Source organism: Bicyclus anynana, chromosome 11, assembly GCF_947172395.1.
Source record: "Bicyclus anynana chromosome 11, ilBicAnyn1.1, whole genome shotgun sequence".
Lineage (NCBI taxonomy): Eukaryota > Metazoa > Arthropoda > Insecta > Lepidoptera > Nymphalidae > Bicyclus > Bicyclus anynana.
This window is the reverse complement of record NC_069093.1, coordinates 7,587,032-7,605,391: the sequence shown is the minus strand read 5'-3', so window position 1 is coordinate 7,605,391 and position 18,360 is coordinate 7,587,032.

The following is an 18,360-nucleotide window of genomic DNA, read 5'->3' as shown; positions in this document are numbered from 1 at the left end:
AATATGAAAAAAAAATACATGAAAAGTTCTTAAAATCAATCGAACACTTTACTATTATAGTAACAAAATATTTTATAAAACAGTTGTTTTTTTTCTGTTCTTTAATTTGTGTTTCAAATAATTCAAGTTTTATAATATAAGAGTAAGTAAACTTAATATCATATGCTACATAAAAAAGTGTCTCAGCTCTGACGCACGAATGGAGTTTATTCTTTCAGGTCGACTGTCTAAATAGGTGTATGTTGCCCACAGTATACACTATGTACGTCTCAATACCTACGCTTGAAAAGTGAAAGGGGCGCAACCGAGGAGCAGCAGGCAGCACACGCTGAAAGGTGCGCAGAATAGTTTGCGGACAAAAAACGTAACGCTGTCATTTGTTCATCGAATTTCACTGCCCATATTTTCTCCATACCGGGGGCTATATAAGAAAAATCGATTCTTAAGGAGTAAACTCCAAAAAATAGATTGCATCACGTAGACTTGTCTATGGTTCGTCCAATGGTAATGTATGACGATCAGGTGAACTATGACAGACTGATATTGCTCAATGGAAACGCATCATTTAGTTTAATGGCTGAATATAAAGACAGCGCTTCTTATTAACAAAGTATGTATGTAAGAGTATATTGAATAGAAGCAAGCGTTAATTTGCGGAAGCTCGTTATTTATACAATGAGTTTCCTATTTTCCGCGAAAACCCGATTTCTCAGTGCTACATCCTCTAGGAGCGCTATATTCTGTAACGATTATTTTTATAACTTGACATTGTGAGGTTTGAATTTCTACTTCTCTCTGTCTAATACTATACTATAGATTAAAATAGACAGAGATGAACTCAAAACTCTCACTGGCGATTTATAAAAATATCGACTCACACATAATTATAACTTGCATGTGATACCGCAGGCCCTAAATTCAAAGAAGACCAACATATTTGTGCACAGCTCAAATTTGCCTTGCTCCTTAATACGAGTACATTGTGTCCAAGTTTACTTTTATATCGGTTTTGTTGAAAATATTATTTATTTAAAAATTAAATTGAAATTAATTAATTAATATTAATTTAATAATTTTTAGAATAATTTATTTTTCATAAAATCTTATCTAATGGTCCGTGTCGATTCAAATTTATTCAATTATCTCTAAAGCTCTCGTGTGGTTATCATAGGTACCAAAAACTGGCATGATTATATTTTATGAGCTAACAGAGTTCAACTAAAGTCCATGCACTGCATGCCTAATTTAGCAATCGCAGATTTCTCGCATAGCTTCCTCGCATAGCCTTTTCGCAAAACTAGCTTGTAAAGAATCTCCCTCAACTTACCTTTGATTGAAAAACAGCACACATATTTTCAGCAGATTTCCACTCTGCACCGCTCAAACAGAAAAACTTGATTTTCATACCTGTGTACTAATTTAGCGTACTAATCGTGTACCAAGTAAAAATTCTGAATTCAAGCATTTGGAGATAAAAATTAAATACATTGTGCGAAATATGTAGTTTTCCTGTATTTTTTCAATATTTACCTATATTTTATTAAAGAAGCTGGTCCAAAATATCCCCAAAATCCTATTTTTCCATAATTTTTGTTTTAAATGTAATCTTCGCCGTTTATTATCGTCATGTGTAATTAGTTTTGTTAGTTACGAGTAATTAATTATATGAATTAGGATAGGAAATATAAATACATCATATTTGTACTAAATCACACATTGTCGCTTTAAGTTAGTTAATTAAAAACTTAAATTGATTTTTAAAATATCCAATATGTAGAACTTCAAAACTTTTCATATCAAAGTTTATACGGGTCCTTGGTTATTTTACGAGCGATGCTTCATAAAAGTTGGTCGTGGACGCTTAAAAGTGTCATTTGAAAATAAACGGTCACAAAAAGGTGGTCAAACACACTTGAAAAATTAAAGTGTCAATAAACTATTTCTTTGTCTGTGAAAAAGATCGTTGTAAAGAGGGTAGAAGAGGACAAAATTGACCGTCAAAAAGAAATACGTTATACGTTCTGAGGACAAGATATTATAGGCATTTTATATTAGGTAGATGTATAAGTATGATCTATTATTTAGGCAGACAGTACCACCCGAAATTGTTAAATACTCGGTATGATTTGGTCGAACGGTTCATCATCACATAGACACATCTTTGAAATTCGGTCGAATTTTGACTTATTTTTCACTATAATTAATTTACAGTTTTAAAATTAACTCTACTCACCATACTCCTTTGCAAGCGATTTAAAAGTTACACGTTATTTAATATAAGTCAAACTAAGTTCATTTCAAGTGGTCTCAGTTTACAAGCACTTTTGAAACGTTAAGAAATGTGTTTGCAATATAAAAATGCAGTAAAGTAATGAAATATGTACAACATTTTAACCATTCTTTTAATAGCTTGGAAGTTATTAAAAAAATATACAGGTCACTTGTACACAAAAATATAGAGATGCAAAAATTGTAAACTTCTCCCAAATGTTAAGTGTAGCATAGAAACGGTTCTCCATCAGGTATTGAAACCAAGACTTTACTTGACTTTATGATGTTGACCAAAGGTTTTGTTCATGACCAAATACACTTTGATATGAACAAGTAGATATATTCCATTATTATATATTTTGAATAATACTACTAAATAAAATGCATTATTTTTTTAGAATGATCAGCACATTTGGGCGACCGGCTATGAAAGGTATGAAGAGTTGCCACAACTTAGTCACGACGAGACACTGGTGAAGACGTTTGATTGTGACCTATTTATGAAAACTATTACTGCCAAATTATTTCTATGCAACTTTGTAGAGTGTAAGCTATTCCATTCATTTGTTTCTCATGTGTACAGGCATTTTTCTAAATAAAGTGATGAACGCACTGCCATCTTAACGAAATTCGTGACTGGAAGGCAATTAACATAGCGTATAAGGCTTTATCAGGTTAAATTCAGCAAGTCCGGACCGCTGATTATGTAAATTTGACAGTTGCTATGTTGCAGTTGCTGCTCGCTTTTCGCGTACAAAACTGTTACGTAGCCAGTAAGTCTGCCAGTCCACTGGAGCGAAGCGAGGCAGCGGAACCGAGAAACGGAGAAATATTAACCAGCACAGGATTGCACAAAATCTCCGCTCCTCTTAAGTGGAGGACTTGCGAGCTAGTTTAAAAATTCATATAAAAGCGATAAGCTAGGCGGGGTAACAGAGTGGGGTTAAATAGATTAAATTTAACATTTATTTGTTTAATATAGTCTGCAATGTCGCTCCGCAACCTCGCTCGACTCCAGTGGACAGACAGTACGCAATTCCGCTACGCAATAGTCCGTGTCTTCGCTAAGCTCCCTCTTTCCGCTTTGGTGGACCGGTAGCCTAACGGTTGGTTGTTATACATTTGTATGACAATGACGACTGTACAATATTTGATGTTAGTAACTAAACGTGCAAAATCTTACTGAATAAATTCTAGACTACGATATTTAAGTACAAAGCCTTAGACGCTAACATGAAGCCTTTAATTACCTTCACCAGTGTCTCTGCCGCGGAAACTATATAAAAGATTAAGAGAGAGATAGAAACAAAGTCTACTTCATGGTTGTAATACCCATTACATTGTACTTATAAATTAATCCTAGGTGTCCATGTTCGTCAGTATGTTTGACGTTGTATGTCGAATATCCGTGTAGTATGTAAGGAAAACGACTGAATAGTCAACATTTTTTATGAATTGTATAAATAAGTTAGATAGTAGATAAACTGTACGTTTAGGAGAGTAACTTACTTGTCTATTAGTGATTTAAGAGTTTATTTAATCTGTGCCTGAGCACCCTTTTTACCTTTGGGCGTTTGTAAACGTTGAAACTTTTTGTTACTAACCAAACGATGTTTTTCGCAATTGAATAGTTTTGAAATAGTTGTAGTTGTGGACTGATCTGAGTTATTTGAAGCAATCACTTATACGATAATTCATGATGTATATAACTTTCATTGTTACAGTAGGTACATCCTATGACTATCTTTTTATTTTCATTAGATTTATCACTCTCATTTATTTATAAATACATTTTAACTTTTAAATATATTGAAAAGAAAACTCATAAAACATTAGACACTAAAAAATCTGTTCTTCCACACTTGAGTCCTCAAGCAGCCCGCGGTTAGGACTCCAGGGTGAGGAACCTCCTCATAATAAGCACCGCCTCAACAACTACTGTCTTCAGTAGTTGTTGAGACGGTGCCGGCCCTTGATCCAATAGCCCAACGAAAGCTACTAACGTGCAACTTTTCACTATAAGACTATTGGCTGAAATTACTACAATTTAATTATTGTTGATAACCAAAAATCTCTAGTACCTACCTAGTAGCAAAAATTACTATCTACAAAAGTGGGGTAGTACTTCAAATAATTTGTAGATAGTAAATTATGTCGATGCACTCCATAAAACCGTTCATTTTACATGCGATCCATTAACCAGTGAATGAGATATTAAAGATTAATTACAATAATCGATATGTATTTCCCCGCTGCCCACCCTCGGGTCAAATGACCGAATCGTTCATTGATTGTGTCAACGGACTATTTACTGAATTGGGCTGTAGGAAAACGTGAATTCAGTGGCTGCACAAGTAGAGACAGAGGCTTGTGTGGACGATTGATTAAATTCTATTATTGTTAGTAACCAATGATCTCTAGTACCCATTAGCAAAAACGACTATCTGTATCTACAAGTCTTGATGAACTACCCCACATTATGACGATGCAATCCATAAAATCGTTTATTTTAAATGCGATCCATTAGCCAATGAATGAGATATTTAAAAAAGATTAATTGCAATAATCGATGTATTCCACGCTGCCCGCCCTCGGGTCAAATGACCGAATCGTTCATTGACTGTGTCAACGAACTGTTTACTTTGGCCTGTTTACTGACATGGGCTACAGGAAAACGAGATTTCGGTGGCTGCAAGTAGACACAGACGCTTGTGTGGAGCAATCCTTTTACCTGTACAATTTGTATGGAAGGTAATTTATGTTTATGTCTCCCTCGTTGGTAACAAAATGTGTCTACGTTTGCGCAACGCCATATATTACTTTTTTTATTCCATAGATTTAAATCTTTTTCGAAAATGGTCATAGTCAGAATTACTTTATTCATCTGCCAATGATAACATATATTTTGCATTTGCATAAGTAATAATTATTTTGTTGTTTTAATTTAAAGAACTGAATAAAAACCTAGTTTCAAAAGCTGGTGTCGATGTCTTGATTGTATATTATGATCGTTTATTCATGTAATTGTTTGTCTATTTTTATTGTAATAATAAAATGAATTGTAAAATTACATTGTACGTGTGGTGCATTATAATATAGGTACATTAATTATGTAATTGTAAATATTCGACGAATCACCCCCAGTGTGTTTGGGCCACCAGCGGTAGCTGGCTAGGCTGATATAGGAATTGAGAGAACCGGTAAGCTCAAAAATAATACTTAGCGTATGTTAACTTACGATAATGTAATTAAAGTGTCATTTGTCACGAATAATTCGAATAAATGTAATACAGTAAACGGTGTTTACTTTTCATTTGCTAACAAATGGGACCCTATGAAAAGGTGAATGGGACTTGAGAGAGTAAACTGTTACTATAGAAGAAAATAGGCCGTGGTGCGCTCCGCCGTGGACTTTGGAGGGGTGACACAGAAAAGCTTTCTATTTGACTCGTGTATACCTATAAAGAATGGATGACATTTTATATACATCGTCGCATTAAAAGGATCACCATGGTGAAAAAAAGGGTGTGTCAGCTGCGACGCACGAATGGAGTTTACTCTTTGAAGTCGGCTGTCTAAATAGGTGTATGTTGCCCCGCAGCATGCACTATGTACGTCTCAATACCTACGCCTGAAAAGTGAAAGGTGCGCAACCGAGGGGCAGCAGCAAGCAACTCCAAAAATGTATAAAGAGAATCTATTAATGAAGTAGTTCGTAGTGCAACAAGGGCATGCCAGAGACTTCGTCGTAAAGGAACAATGTTATACTATACCGTTCCTTTTTAATCACTTCTATCTAATGATGAAAACCGAATAAAAATCCGTTGCGTAATTTACAAGTTATATATTCATCATTAACGACTCTCTCAACTCACTGTTGAGCACGAGTCTCCTCTCAGAATGAGACTGGTTAGGCTCACCACGCTGGCAAAATTCGGATTTGCAGACTACACACAGTAGAGAATTAAGAAAATTCTGAGGTATGCAGGTATGTTTCCTTACAATGTATTTCCTTCACTATTTGAGACACGTGATATTTAATTTCTTAAGAATATTTTTAATCCTTTGCTTTAAAATTTATAAAGGTTTCATATGTTCAAAGTATAATTGTAGTTATACTCTAAGTCCGTGGTGAAAACATCATAAAAAGCTGTCGTAAATACGAGAAAAATGAGAAGGAAACTTTTTATTAACGCGTTGCAAACCACAGAGGGACGTGCTACATTTACGAGAGCCTGTTGTTTCAACAACTCATTAATTCTGCTGCCAAAAGCCTCAGAGGCACTTGGACGAACGAAGGCAATCATAAAAGGCGTAATTCCTTAGCGTCGGAAAACCGCCCTTTATATTTTTCATTCGTCCGCCTGAAAATCTAAAATGGTGAATATATTAATATTTAATTGTTAAAAATACATAAATGTTTTCATATAGGCCTTTAACTGTATTAAATGAAAACATTGGTATTTATCAACCTACCTACCTCGCCTTATAGGAAAGGGTATATGAAGTTAACACCCACCCACCACACTGATTCGGTCCGGGTTGGCGGTCTTAACGTGATAATTTTGTAGCGATCTGTATGAAAAAGATGATGATTGTAATGACCAGTTAGGCTATTCTGTAACGATACTTTTATATCTCTCAAATGCGAGTTTCGAATTCGACTCTATCTCTCTCTCTCTCTCTCTCTCTCTCTCTCTATTTAACACGATACTATAGAATGAGAAACATAGCTGTGAATTCGAAATTCGCACTTGCGAGTTATACAAAACAAAGTTAGAGAATAGCCGCCCAGGGCCGACGACTTAGCGTGCTCTTTACTAACTTCCCAACTCGGGGTTGAGAATCTTTACTGATAGAAGAAGAAAGAAAAGTCAGTATTTCATAGCCCCAAGACTCAAAGCTAGGACCTCAAGATCTAAAGCCACAGTTTAACCACAGGAAAAATGAGGCAGTCAACCAGAAAATATATTGGTACCAATTTATTGAATACGCTTCCAATGAAACAATTTAATGATCAGGTAAATTGTGTTGCCAAAACACTTTTTTTTATATTCTTAACTTTTCTTTAGTTACTAAAATTAAAATCACAAGTTTTACTCGTAATTTAAGGTAGTAACTTTTTGCTTAAGAAAACTCAAACAGTACCTGATCTTGATCCAAAGTAAAATGAAACAAAAATAAAGATCTCTCTTACTACAATATGTCTCTCACTACAACTATCTCAGAAAAAATTTTTGAACTTAACAAAGCAGGTAGATAAAATACCGGTAAAGCTATTTAAGCGTATCTTTTAGACAAGTTTTACAAGCAGACTTTAGAACCGCTTGTACAGTAAAAGCTGAATTAAAACATCAAATCTTGGAGAAACGTAACATATAACGAAACATAAAAAAGTGAGTTTTGAGCTTTTCTAGCAAAGTTTTTAAACTTATACTCGTAAGTAAATATATCTTAAGTATTTACAAAAGAAATATTTTTTACTCCGAAAATATTAATTTTAGAACACATGTTTCTTAGATATTTTTTTAGTTTTTCCATCTATATCTATACTTATAATAAATCTGTAGAGAGGTCAATTCTGTACATGAAATATATATTATTTATATTTCCAAAATAACTGTCAGGGGGTGATTAGTAATCGATACTGATGCCAAAAATGCAATCAATAAAATTTTTGTCTGTCTGTCTGTCTGTATGTTCTTTATAGAAACAAAAACTACTCGACGGATTTTAACGAAACTTGGTACAATTATTTTACATACTCCTGGGCAGGTTATAGTTATACTTTTCATCACGCTGCGATCAACAGGAGCAGAGCAGTGAAGAGAAATGTTGAGAAAACGGGAGAAGTTACTCCATTTTTTAAGCTTCCGTCGCGTGTACATCCTTAATGGTTAAGGCTACATAGAAATCATGTATGACGGAAATGTTTGTCCTTAAAATTATATAAAAAAACACAACAGCATATATATATATATGTCTATCTTTTATGGTTGACCCACAATAACACGTGTAACTCCCGATAGCTTAGCATTCCGGAGCTTTCTAATTATATTTGTCTCTTATGTTTATAGGGGGTTTCTTGGGTAGGGGTAGAGTAGGGTAGGGGTAGAGTAGGGTAAGGGTAGGGTAGGGGTAGGGTAGTGGTAGGGTAGGGTAGGGGTAGGGTAGAGGTAGGCTAGGAGTAGTTGGAAGTTTACATCGACTTTCACGCGGACGAAGTCGCGGGCGTCCGCTAGTAAAGAATATAACCATAGAGCTATGGGAAATACTCCCGAGTATCTTGTGTATATACAATATACAATTGTTCCTGTATATGTACACGTATCTACTACACACATTGAATATTGTGTCCTGATGCAAGATGGGGGATGCACATAGCCTGAATTAATTTGATGATCGCTACGAAGCTACGAGGGTAAATCGAGTTAAAGCTTGTGAGTAGAGAGGCGATACCTTAAATCAATGAAACTAGTCTTTACGGGCATTTTCCCATGCAGATAGATATTAATAATCTTATTAAACAAATAAATCTTTACTTATCAATACATATATATAAAGTTGAATTGTTTGTCTGTCATTTCAAAATAACTGTTTTGTGCTAAATCGTAAAAGCTTAGCTTAGCTTAGCAAGGTAATAAAACATATTAAAGAAGCTTTATTAAAATCTTTGTATGTCTGTCTTTCTCTTTACCTGGGCTAATCTCTGGAACAGCTGAACTGATTTTAATGTGACTTTCACTAGTACCTAACAATAAGCTTAAAAGTTTGATTAAGCGAGCAAAACGTTTTTCAATCAAGTTTACAATTTTAGTTATTGTTAAAAAGTTGTGGCCATATATTTTGATTGTGCTTTTTTATAATTAGTTATAAAAATATATGAGTAGTATTGATTTAAAAAACGTAATCAACCATGTAGTTTAAACAAATTTGTACGGAACCCTCACTCACACTTGTCCTGTATTTTATATCACAGTAGTTTCCGAGAAATTCATTATTCCAAAATACATTTTTACAGTATTTTACTGACAGTACCTAAGTGCTTCTTCACTTCATTTTATGTGAATTTTTGGTGAAGTCTGCGATATGCTGAGGTAAAAGCCTCCAGCATAATGGAGTGATTTCCAAGGGCCGGAAGGATTTTGAAAAGATAACGAAGTAGGTGAGACGCGGTGAATTATATCACTATAGCTAGTTTGTGGTAGCATCTTTCTAGTCATACCTATACCATTATAAAACTGTAGGGGAGTTTTGTTTGAACATTAGAACAACTTCACAAGTTAGCCCTTGACTACAATCACACCTGACGGTAAGTGATGATGCAGTCCAAGATGGAAGCGGGCTCACTTTTTAGGAGAAGGATGAAAATCGTTCCTTTTCGGTTTCTACACGACATCGGGACCGGACCGCTAAATCGCTTGGCAGTACGTCTTTGCCGGTAGAGTGGTAACTAGCCACGGCCGAAGCCTCGGTCCTCCATTTTTGTAAATCCACCGCGCATAGCACTGCGCCACGGAGGCTGTCAAATATAGAGAAGTATATCAGGTAGATAGTTATTTATTTCAGGAAGACTTTGTATTGTCTTTGGATGTACCATAACCTCTCTCCTTTCAGTGGCTGTTAAATATAGGCCAAAAATGACGACAATGATTGTAATTAACTGGGCCTATCTATTTTATCTATAACTATAAGGGGGTGATTAGTGATCGATACTGATGCCAAAAATACAATTAGTAAAATTTTTGTCTGTCTGTCCGTCTGTCTTATGTTCGTTATAGAAACAAGAACTACTCGAAGGATTTTAACGAAACTATACTTCATACTCCTGGGCAGGTTATAGTATACTTCTCATTACGCTACGATCAATAGGAGCAGAGCAGTGAAGGGAAACGTTGGGAAAACGAAAGTGATTAATCCATTTTTACAGCGATACTACTGTAAGAGCTGGATTAAAGAGGTCTAAGGGCAGACGAAGTCGCGGGCGTCCGCTAGTTAATAATATTTGTATTAAAAGCTCCAACTGATATAATACACTCTATCTCTATCTCTACTATCTCTGCAAATGATATAAGTGTTATAAGGAACATTTATAGAGATAAAAGAATTCTCCACCTCTGACATTGTTACGAAAACTAGAAAAACTAACGTAATATCAGTTTTTTTCTCTACAACGAGAGCGTCACAAAACTTTTAATGAAAAAAAACGGGCGCGTTAGAAGCAACACAAAAGTTTTTAATAACTATGAAATTAGAACTACTTGTTGGAATAGCGTAGGAAACAGTTATGTTATCTTTGTAAAATTGTAACAAGGGGCTGAATATTACCGTAAAGTACATAATTAGAGAAACTTTCATTCTTATTTTCCTTCTCAAGCCTTGTGATTGTCGCAGGCACCTTAAGCCTTAAGTAGAGGCCTTAGCGGCGTCACCGTCTGGGCGAGCGCAGAAGCAAGGGGGCAAGAGGACAAAAGATGATTAAAGGGCGGAGAGGCTTATAAGGCGTGAGACTCGGATTTATTATGATGTCATCGTGGTAGTAAATAAAGTTTTTCGACCTTCTTTTTGCTACAAAAAGGGTTTTTTAAATATTTATTTAATACCACGCTAACAATATACAATTATACATATTTTACTTTGTACTAAATTCGGACTTGACTTTACTATGTCCGTTATCAGTTACAAATGTACATACAAAAAACAAATTAAACTAAAACGTCATTTATTATTCGTTATCAATTCGGCTCGCTGCTGAACTCGAGTCTCCTATCAAAGTGAGAGAGGTTAGGCCAATAGTCCACCACGCTGGCCCAATGCGGATTGGCAAACTTCACAAACGCAGAGAATTAAGAAAATTCTCTGCTATGCAAGTTTCCTCACGATGTTTTTCCTTCATCGTTTGAGACACGTTGTATTTAATTTCTTAAAATGCACTCAAATGAAAGTTGGAGGTGCATGCCCCGGACCGGATTCGAATCCACACCCTCTGGAATCAGAGGCATAGGTCATATCCACTGACCTATCACGGCTCTTTTATTATTATTTGTAATGATTTTTTTTAAAATATTGAAGCGGTTTTGGAAGTAGTCGATAACAAGTATGATTTTTCCCATTTCGTTATACTTGGGGGCTTACATTCCAAGATTAGCTTTTACGGGTACGGAACACTTTCGAAGTGCGGTAGCGATATCTATATGTTCCACAAGTGGCTTAGTGGTTGAGGTGACCTTTATTCCTATACTATGTAGTTACAATATGCATAGACGATAAAAGTTAAGTACGTGCTGCATCTCAGTTAAATTTATTATTCAGTAGAACTACAAGTGAAATTCATCGCACAACTGATACCACGGTACACTACGCTCACATTACGGCCGAGTTGATTCATGGTTCACAAAGTGAGATGTTATTGCCTCTGGAGCCCACAATGACCTGCGATAGAGGTTCGTGGACACCGCAGAGTGGAAAGATAAGTATCGCTAGGATGAAGTATTGCAACCAGCCCGACGATATTTTGTTCTGTTTAGTTTTTGATGTGAAACATGTCTAGCCGCACTAAAACCACTATATAACCACTATATGATTGTATACATATACAGTCTATATTCAGTAGTGTGTACGGTGTGGCGACGCGTCGCCATGCGCAATCGACTCACTCGATCCGGCGTTAAGCCATCTCTCTCGTTACACTGAGCTCGGATACCTATAGTGTATACAGTGTTGTTTAACTTTTTCAAAAAAATGTCGATGTTTCACACCTGCCAGGCTCACATTTTTTTTTTTCGTAACTCAAAAGAAAAAGTGTGTGTCAGCTCCGACGCACGAATTTAGTTTACTATTTCAGATCGACTGCCTAAATAAGTGTTTGTGTATGTACGTCTCAATACGACACCTGAAAAGTGAAAGGTGCGCAACCGAAGAGCAGCAGGCCGCGGCGTGCGCGCCCGCACGCATGTGCACGGTGTTGGCGGCAGCGCTCGGTGAAAGGTGCGCAGAATAGATTGCGAACAAAAACGTAACATTTTACTGCCCATATTTTTTTAATACTGGGGGCTATATATGAAAAATCGATTCTTAAGGAGTAAACTCTAAAAAAACAGATACCTCATAGGAACACTTTGTTGTACGTCTGGCGGTCTATCTGTCAAAGCCCTGTATCTCGAAAACGCATGGAGGTATAGAGGTCATATGAAAAATATATAATCAGATTTCATTGATCTAATAATATTTGCTTTTTTTAGATCTACAAAATCTGAAGCTGTGAAAAAATCAACCTTCTAAGTGAAAATATGGGTTTATTTAATTGGACAAGGTTTTTTTCAGTAAGTCCAACCTCTTAGCAATGGAGATAATATTAAGGTATCTAACAGGTATATTTTTTATTTATAAATTGAAGTATTTCAGTAAACAGTGTGCAGCATTTTAAATTCTTACGTAAACAACTTCACATATTGAGGTCTAAAATAAAACGTATCGAGTCAATTCACAACAATGAGGTTTTATTAATAAATCAAATAAAAATAGTCGTCGTTAATACTTATTTCTCTTCGTTCGACAGTTCGAAATTTAAATTTCAAATGCGACTGAATATCTCAATGAGGTACTGTGTCGAGTCTTGTTAACATTCTTGTGGCTTTTACACCAACTCTAGAACTTAGTTCTCCGCTATGATTTGGACGCGAGCCCTGCAGCTGTTACGATTCCCACCGACCCGCCACTTAACGAGTTTTACATACTTCTTTTACTAACAGTCTTTACAGATCTTTTCGAAATATAGAGGAACAAAATACGAGCCTGGAATAGTCAGACTTTTCTCATTTTTTTTATAAAAGACGCCGCCGGCGACTTCATCCGCGTGGAATTCAGTTTTTCACAAATCACGGGCAACCATGGATTTTTCCGGGATGAAAAGTGTCAATATTTTAATCCAGTGTAAAATCTATTACGATTCCAAAGGGGAATGCCCATCCCCGGCCCAGGCCTACCCGGCGGCCTTTACTTATTCTAATATATAAAAATAAGTCGGGTTTTCCTTCCTGACGCTATAACTCCAGAAAGCACGAACCGATTTCCACGGTTTTGCATTCGTTGGAAAGGTCTCGGGCTCCGTGAGGTTTATAGCAAAGAAAATTCAGGAAAAGGTAGGGGTAGGGTAGGGGTAGGGGTAGGGTAGGGTAGGGGTAGAGTTGGGTAGGAGTAGTTGAAAGTTTACATCGAGTTCCACGCGGACGAAGTCGCGGGCGTCCGCTACTATCTAAAAAAATCCACATAATTAAATCATTACTTAATCAAAAAAAGTTTGCTACAACTTTTTACGACATTTTTAATTCATCTTTATTTTGTACAGCAAGTAGCAACGACAACAAGCTATGATAGTTGACCATACAGCTTGAGTTCTTATTATTGACTAGCGGACGCCCGCGACCTCGTCCGCGTGAAAATCGATGTAAACTACCCCTACTTCAACCCTTATTTCACACTATTCTATTTATATTTTTGCAAGATTTTTAAAGTATAATAAATAGTTCACTAATCATTTTACATTTACAAATAAAAGAATTTCCATACAAACTTTATATCCCTAGTTTACTCCTTTCTCATTTTATTTTCGCGACAAAAAGCATCCTTATTGTAGTGTTTGTGTATATATACACCGGTAGTGGGACAAGGCAGGCATTATAGTGTAGTGGTGAGACGGTGAATTACTGCTATTACAGTAAGGATAAGGGACCTTACACTTATTATTATTACTTATTCCTTCTTATTATGGACACAAATCGTTGCAAGTTTCATTTGATTTCATTCAGTAGTTTTCATTCAGCGTGATGCCCAGTAATAAAAAAGACGGACGGACAGACAGACAGACAAAAAAGAGTTTACGGCTTCAGTATCGATCATATTAATAAATAAATTAATTAAATAAATAAAAAAACCCGACTGCATAAAGTATAAAAAAACTGAAAAGAAAAAAAAAAGCTCAGTCCAGAAGTGTAGAAAGCAATTAGAAAACAGTCGGAACCTTAGATATTGGATAGAATGATTTTCTTCTACATTATTTAATAGGTTTAATAGGTCAAGCTTCGCTTTTACTTTTTACATAAGTAAAAGCGAAACTTGATAATTAAAACTTGATAATTTCTGGATAATTCTAAACTTAATAATACGTAGTAATTATACCAAAGTAAGAAGATAGAGCCTCAGAGAAATAAACAACGTCAACTAACATCGTGAATCACAAAGATGCTAATGTTGTAAGTGTCAAAGAGAATTTAATCATAAGCGAGAGCGTACGAGCCGCCGAGCAAGAAATGAATTAATGAAATTAAAATGCGAAACGCGAAATGTTCAGTGCTTCGGGGAAATTTTATTAAACTTGAACATGAAGTGTATGGACCGGGTAAAAATAGCGTCAATACTCATTACATTTTTCATTAACAACCCTTTCGTAATCTTTAATTTCCATATGCATGTCGGTTGTTGTAAGCGATCAATATACGAGGCCGCTACTACATTGTTAGGGTTCCGAACGTATGTAGTACAAAAACGGAACCCTTATAATGTCACTTGCGCACATTTTAACGTCTGTCTGTTTTCTCCGAATGTACTGGACCAATCCTGTTGAAATTTGGTACACATATCAATTCTTACACTTATACTTACTGATACATCAAATGATATCTCAAAATATAAGTTATTTAAACAAATAGGCGACAACTGACCATACCCTTTTTCTCCGAAACTCTCTGCTTTATGTAAAAATTTTAAAAAATACAGAAATTAGCTTTTTACTTCAAGATTTCCGGAAAATTTTTAAACTCTGAATATGGAGGTTTATTTTGCCATACGCCCTAATTTATTTTTAACTAGCGGACGCCCGCGACTTCCTCCGCGTGAAAGTCGTTGTAAACTTTCAACTACCCCTATCCTACCACTACCCTACCCCTACCCTACCCTAACCCTGCCCTACACTACTCTACCCCTACCCTACTCATTAAGGCTGCACTTCTTTATTTATTCCCCCCCTCCCCCCCCCCCCCCCCGCGAGTCGCGTCGAGCGTGGCAACCTTTACACAAAAATAATCCATATAGCATGAATTAGTATTCACGCGCGATGGTTTAGCGTATTTCTTGTATAACTTTGGTGTTTCTTTACCGATTTTTATGATTCTTTTTTTATTGAATAGGTAATAATGTTAACTTTTTAGTTAGGGATGAGTGATGAGTGTTATAAACATAAGAGTAGACAAATATAATTAGAAAGCTCCGAACTGCTAAGCTATCGGGAGTTTCACGTGTTATTGTGAGTCAACCATAAAAGATAGACATATATATGCTGTTGTGTTTTTATAGATAATTTTAAGGAGAACATTTCCGAAATACATGATTTCTATGTAACTTTAACCATTAAGGCTGTGCACGCGACGGAAGCTTAAAAAATTGAGTAACTTCTCCCGTTTTCTCAACATTTCTCTTCACTGCTCTGCTCCTATTGATTGTAGCGTAATGAAAAGTATATTATAACCTGCCCAGGAGTATGTAAAATAATTGTACTAAGTTTCGTTAAAATCCGTCCAGTAGTTTTTGTTTCTATAAAGAACATACAGACAGACAGACAGACGGACAAAAATTTTACTGATTGCATTTTTGGCATCAGTATCGATCACTAATCACCCCCTGCTAGTTATTTTGGAAATATATTTCATGAACAGAATTGACCTCTCTACAGATTTATTATAAGTATAGATTATTTACAAGTTAGTCTTTGACTACAATACCACCTGATGGTAATTAATGATGAAATCTAAGAAGGAAGCGGGCTAACTTGTAAGGAGTAGAATGAGAATTTAGCATTTCATTTGGCAAAATTTGGCCGTTGGCATTTGTACTATTTAACCTCTTAAGTTGCGTTGTGGTGTGGCACTTCTGCCGTGCGGATAGGGTAGTAGCAGCGTAGTAGTTGCATAGTAGTAGTAGAAGAGAATGACCTTGAGTGGAGTCACGAACTTGTGATCGTTGAATGTAGGGTTAAGGGATCTCTTGATAATTAACTAACACTCCCCTTTTCTTTTCAAGTCACTTCCTTCGCCTATCCCATAACAACCCATAAGGAATTACATAACAAGGAATGTGGACGGCTCGAGAATACTGAAGCCGACCGTACGACGAGCGCCTTATATCGCAAGTCGTTCCCGCCATCCGATTGCTACACCTCTATAACTCCCCACTCCTTACCAAAACAAGTGGCGCCACCTGACGCCATATCCGTCTCAAGCTACTATTTCCTACACATATTAATTAAATTATTTATTATGAACGAAAAGTTTTCATTAAAAGTACAAACGCGTGAGGTAAATTTCCGAATGAAAGAAATGTTCATATTTTCTTATCAATTGTAGGCGTTGGCGTCGCTCCAGCCAGACGTAATTCACGCCGCGCCGCCGAGACCTCGCCGTCTATAGGCATTCAGCTCACCGTCTTCAGCTATTTAACGAGAATCATTAACATCAGCTCACGCGATTGGTATATCATCATTCATCATCATTATCATATTTTAATGACTCAATGCACCTTATATAAGCGGCTTATATGTATATTATCTAGAGGGTAGGGTTATTTACACGAGCAGTACGTAATCAACAGCAGCTGGCAACTGCTACCGACGACAGTCGACTGCAGTTGGCGGCAGTCACCGTCTACAGTCGACGGCAGTTAACGGCAGCCGACTGCAGTCGTCTGCAGTTCTGCTCGTGTAAATAAAACCTTAGATCCACCGTGCTGTTATTGAGTGCGGGCTTATTGTGATAAAGTTTGACTTGGTATAAGAGAAGGGTCTGCTCACATATCTGGTTTATCATGGACATGCTCTCTGATGCTCGGAGGAGATATATTTATAAACAACAATTATGTTATTTCTATATAGTTATGTCTTAATAGCTCCAAGCTAATGGGACTGGACTCCACACCAAGAGATCATTGGTTCTATCCTAAACCTCTGGATATTGGAATATTATTGTGGTTTACACACACACACTTCCGACTAATAGGAGGCGTTCACATATCCGCATCGTACGTATCGGACGCATCGCATCAAACAGATTTTAATTTTACGATAGATAAAATCCGTTCTATACAAGAAATAGTGCGATCCATTTAAAACTCGTTAAAACAAGAAATATGGGCATTTTTTTCAATATGCTAAAAACAAACAGAAAGAAATGCAACTTATTTGTTCGCAGTTGCACTTCAATGAAAAGCTTCATTGAATAAAACATTGAAAGTAAGAATACCTAGAGAAAGTGTCTTCCGAATAAAAGAAAGTTTGTTTTTATTCAATCCGCTGTGAATGAAATTCATAGGTCGGTCTCACCCAACATTCGGAACACATTACAAGCTTTCTGATTCATGGTTTACCTCACTACACACCGATTGCGCGCCAAACCAATTCAATATTTATCACCAACGCTTACTTTTGCATTGAATACAAAGTGTCTCATTTGCGAAGTGGTACCATGTAGTATTATTAAGTACGAGTACATTTATCGCATATTTTGGATTTGTCATATCGTTGACAAACAGCTTGTTAAAGTGAACGGACTAACTGATCGTGAGTTCGATTTCCGCTCTTTGGACTATTGTCATACACATTTCTGACATCTTTATTAATATTTACAAGTTAGCCCTTGACTACAATCTCACCTGATGGTAAGTGATGATGCGATCTAAGATAGAAGCGGGCCAACTTGTTAGGAGGAGGATGAAAATCCACACCCCTTTCGGTTTCTACACGACATCCGGAACGCTAAATCGCTTGGCGGTAAACCTTTGTCGGTAGGGTGGTAACTAGCCATGGCCTAAGCCTTCCCGGCAAACTTGGTTGTATCTTCAATCAGCGCAGCCGGGGACCGAATCCAGGACCCATCCATCCTGTAAATCCACCGCTGTTCAATAAGAATACATTAAAATTTGTTAACAAATATTGAGAACTTTTTTTTTTCTTTTTGAAGTTATTCACAAATACTAATACTCGTAAACATTATATATAATTCAATTAGGTATTTAAAAGCGCTGAAATTTATTCCTTCCACTAGC